This window comes from Schistocerca serialis, unplaced genomic scaffold (genome assembly GCF_023864345.2).
Source record: "Schistocerca serialis cubense isolate TAMUIC-IGC-003099 unplaced genomic scaffold, iqSchSeri2.2 HiC_scaffold_1193, whole genome shotgun sequence".
Lineage (NCBI taxonomy): Eukaryota > Metazoa > Arthropoda > Insecta > Orthoptera > Acrididae > Schistocerca > Schistocerca serialis.
Genome location: NW_026047396.1, coordinates 65,001 through 70,000, shown reverse-complemented (window position 1 = coordinate 70,000; position 5,000 = coordinate 65,001).

The following is a 5,000-nucleotide window of genomic DNA, read 5'->3' as shown; positions in this document are numbered from 1 at the left end:
ACTGAGCTTGCCGCTGCCGACAGAGGCCCGGGAGCGTGCTGTCGTGGCATTGCCGGCGGGAGACAACACGCGCCACCTACGGTGGCCGGCAGCTCCAACGCCAGCGCCACAGAAGGACAAAAGCCCCACTTGGGTGCCGAAGCGAACTCTCCCAGCACAGCGCACGCGCCAACACGTCCGCACAGCTGCGATACAATCCACCTGCGAGAACCGCAGAGGCGACCGAGCAGCAGACGGCGTCGCGGCGCCGAGCGCCGGGCGGCGGCGCATCCTCAGCGCACACAGTCCTCAATCGGACCAGCACACTGCAGATGTCCACCGCGCTTCGCACCGGGCCCGCGAGGACCTACTTTGGCCGCACGGCGCCGCGTGCAGGGTGCGCCGGCGCGCAGCTACGCCGCCTGCCGCCTCCGTCGGCCGGCGCGCCTGCCACTGGCCGCCCCCACCAGCCGGCTGTAGCGCGTGCGCCCACGCACCGCGCGGCCAGCACGCCGGGAGGCCCCCCCTCACCGGCCGGGGACGGTCCCACCCAGCCACCGCCGCGTATCGCTTCACACCCACATGCCATTCACGTTCGTGGGCATGGTGGGTATCGCTGAAACAACCGGTTGGTAGCTCAACCGATCGTCGCCATCACTGATTCACCTCTAGCGAGAACAACCGCACCACAACGGTTTACCAGTTCTTCATTTGCGTAACGTCACCAGCAAACGTAGACGTCCATCGCCATTTGCAAATTCAACGATTGTTGCATGCCTGTGTCAGGTGTCACGACACACTATGTCTGCCCACATACACGCAACAACATGTGCACGCTTCGCGAACACGTGGAAGGTGGCCCCCGTACGTATGCGATGTCCATTGCGCGAACGACTGTCAACCGGCCTCTGTCGCATGTCGCAGATGTGGAACGCAGTGCACCATGCTATCACGGTGTGTGAGAAGAGACGACTACGTCTGACAACACGCGCCACTACATCAACAGACGGCTCATGCCGATCGCCATCCACGGCATACCATACTGCAATCCAGCTCTTATAGGGAGACGACATGTAGCTGAGTGCACAATATTTGGACCGTATGGTTCGCCGTTGTTGGCGCAGTCGTGGTACGGTCACACATGTACCACGATGTATCATTCAGTACATGAGGACCAATGTGCAGTACAGTGTGTGATTTGGACGTACAACATCAGCGGACAGTTGACACAAGCCGTACCACAACGTAGGCTGTGCTTCGCCATGCGAATGCCAATGAACAACTGCGAAGGGCATTGAGCATGTACGTCCTGCTGCCATCCGCATTACAGTGTATAGCTGCAAGGTGTTTAACATGAAGCGATACTCTGGGGACCGGGCAGTGCGAGTAGCAAACTATATTGCGGGGGTTGCAGTTAGGCAACACTACACTAATTTAACGCGTCGTATGACAATTACAGAGCAGGTTAAGGCCCAACGTGTGTTGGGTTAAGGCCCAACGTGTGTTGGGTTAAGGCCCAACGTGTGTTGGGTTAAGGCCCAACGTGTGTTGGGTTAAGGCCCAACGTGTGTTGGGTTAAGGCCCAACGTGTGTTGGGTTAAGGCCCAACGTGTGTTGGGTTAAGGCCCAACGTGTGTTGGGTTAAGGCCCAACGTGTGTTGGGTTAAGGCCCAACGTGTGTTGGGTTAAGGCCCAACGTGTGTTGGGTTAAGGCCCAACGTGTGTTGGGTTAAGGCGCAACGTGTGTTGGGTTAAGGCGCAACGTGTGTTGGGTTAAGGCGCAACGTGTGTTGGGTTAAGGCGCAACGTGTGTTGGGTTAAGGCGCAACGTGTGTTGGGTTAAGGCGCAACGTGTGTTGGGTTAAGGCGCAACGTGTGTTGGGTTAAGGCGCAACGTGTGTTGGGTTAAGGCGCAACGTGTGTTGGGTTAAGGCGCAACGTGTGTTGGGTTAAGGCGCAACGTGTGTTGGGTTAAGGCGCAACGTGTGTTGGGTTAAGGCGCAACATAGGTTGGGTTAAGGCGCAACATAGGTTAGGTTAAGGCGCAACATAGGTTAGGTTAAGGCGCAACATAGGTTAGGTTAAGGCGCAACATAGGTTAGGTTAAGGCGCAACATAGGTTAGGTTAAGGCGCAACATAGGTTAGGTTAAGGCGCAACATAGGTTAGGTTAAGGCGCAACATAGGTTAGGTTAAGGCGCAACATAGGTTAGGTTAAGGCGCAACATAGGTTAGGTTAAGGTACAATATAGGTTAGGTTAAGGTACAATATAGGGTAGGTTAAGGCGCAACATAGGTTAGGTTAAGGCGCAACATAGGTTAGGTTAAGGCGCAACATAGGTTAGGTTAAGGCGCAACATAGGTTAGGTTAAGGCGCAACATAGGTTAGGTTAAGGCACAACACGGGTTAGGTTAAGGCACAACACGGGTTAGGTTAAGGCACAACACGGGTTAGGTTAAGGCACAACACAGGTTAGGTTAAGGCACAACACGGGTTAGGTTAAGGCACAACACGGGTTAGGTTAAGGCAGAATACGGGTTAGGTTAAGGCACAATACGGGTTAGGTTAAGGCACAATACGGGTTAGGTTAAGGCACAATACGGGTTAGGTTAAGGCACAATACGGGTTAGGTTAAGGCACAATACGGGTTAGGTTAAGGCACAATACGGGTTAGGTTAAGGCACAATACGGGTTAGGTTAAGGCACAATACGGGTTAGGTTAAGGCACAATACGGGTTAGGTTAAGGCACAATACGGGTTAGGTTAAGGCACAATACGGGTTAGGTTAAGGCACAATACGGGTTAGGTTAAGGCACAATATGGGTTAGGTTAAGGCACAATATGGGTTAGGTTAAGGCACAATATGGGTTAGGTTAAGGCACAATATGGGTTAGGTTAAGGTACACATTGTTGTAAGGAAAGGTGTTTTGGGGGGGGGGGGCGGCAGTTTGTTGATTGTGATTATCGTAAGTAAATGACTGCGGCATCATCTGATTTGCCACGTCAGGGTGCACCTTTGGCTCATAACAGGCGGCGCTCTGATTCCATGCTTGTGGCAGACCTGTGTCTTTCATTCCTGCCATTGTTTGTGTGGTGTGACAGGAGGCAGTATTGTGATGTTGGGTGCACCCCTGTGTGGGACATGTGTGGGTGTTGGTGGCTTAGCTGAGCAATGGTGGTTGTCGGAAGGGTGGGATATTCTGTTTTCCGAGTGGACCTCCCGGTCTGGTTATGATAGTGTGGATTGTCTAATGTGGCAGAGAGGATGCACTGGGTGTTGTTCCATGCTGGTGCTTACATATCGTCTGCGTGCCTGTTACAGGCAGAGAGTAGTGCGTGATAAGAGTGTCTGGCTGACGTGTGATTGTGAGCAGAGTCTTTCAGCATGTATACGGACAGGTCTATACATTATCTGTATTCTGATGGCTCTATCTATTACTAATCAGCGCCGTGTATACGTTTAATCCGGTTCCAGTCGAAACTATTGTATCTCTGTACATTAGTGACACGGCGAGCCCGGTATGTAGTTACTCGTCTCGGCAGCTTCCACCGGTGTATGGCAAATGATTATAAGGAATCAGTCTAGTCGTCAATACCGATAGTCTGACGTCACATGTCTGGGGTGGGGGACGCTGCGCCCTTCCGGTGGGTCATGGCCTAGGAAGACTCTTCCCACGCAGGGGGGCTTGGACTGTCATTGACTCTTCCGAGTAATATACTTGCCGTACGTTTTTGCGACTGCGAGTGCAACGCTCACCGGTACCGACATGGATGGAGCGCCTCCTAGCTGCCGCTGAGCATCTGCATTCGTACAGAGAGCAACGCGATCGCGTCTGTAGCTCGTACGTGGTACAGCTCGCAGCTCATGTATATGGACAGCGGGAATGTCGCATATTGGACATAACTCTTTTTTTTTTTTTTTTTCTTTATTGTAATTTGGACACCCCATACAAGGTGGGCTGGCAGCGGAACAGTGTACTCCGCTCTTCAGCCATAAGCAGTACAAGAAAAAAGAAAGGGAGACAGACAAGTAACAGAATGGCGGTTAAAAAACAGGAGATACAATAGTTAAAAAACATGAAGCCGTTCACACTTGACGAAACAAACAAGAAAAACCGTCGGCACTGGGCACAAACACTGACGAGGTAGATGACACACGTGAACGAAGGAGCGTGGACGGCGAAAAACACTGAGGCACAGACACGACGGCACAGACACTAATCCGAGGGCGATGATCTCCGGCGCGCGAAAGTTCACGATGCGTGTGCGAGTCCGGGGACCTGCCAAGAGAGGAGGAGGAGGAGGAGGAGGAGGAGGAGGGGGAGAGGGAAAGCGAGAGGGGAGAGCAGGGACGCCACGGGCTGGGGAAAGAGGGGGGGGGAGAGGAAGGGGGAGGGGAAGCCCGGAAGAAGAGGGGTGGAGGGAGGGGATGGGGGAAAAGGAGAGAGAAGGGAAGGGAAGAGAAAGGAGGGAGGGTGCCGCAGGGAAAGGACACCAGGAGGGAGGGGGGGCAGGGTCAAAGTTGATAGGAGGGGTAGATGGAGGGGACGAGGACATCATCAGGGAGAGGGAGCTGGCGGAAACCACCTTGGGAGAGGGTAAGGAGGGTGGAGAGATGGAGACCGGGTGGGACATGGGAGTACAGGCGCGGCAGCGGGCGGGGGTGGGAGAGGATCGGGGAGACGAGCGGGTGAGGAGGATCGAGTTTACGGGAGGTGTAGAGGATTCGTAGCCTTTCGAGGAAGAGGAGGAGGTGGGGGAAGGGGATAAGGTCATACAGGATCCGCGTGGGGGAAGGGAGACGGATGCGATAGGCAAGGCGGAGAGCATGGCGTTCAAGGATTTGGAGGGATTTATAAAAGGAAGGGGGGGCGGAGATCCAGGCTGGATGGGCGTAACAGAGGATAGGGCGGATGAGGGACTTATAGGTGTGGAGGATGGTGGAGGGGTCCAAACCCCACGTTCGGCCGGAAAGGAGCTTGAGGAGACGGAGTCGGGAACGTGCCTTGGCTTGGATTGTC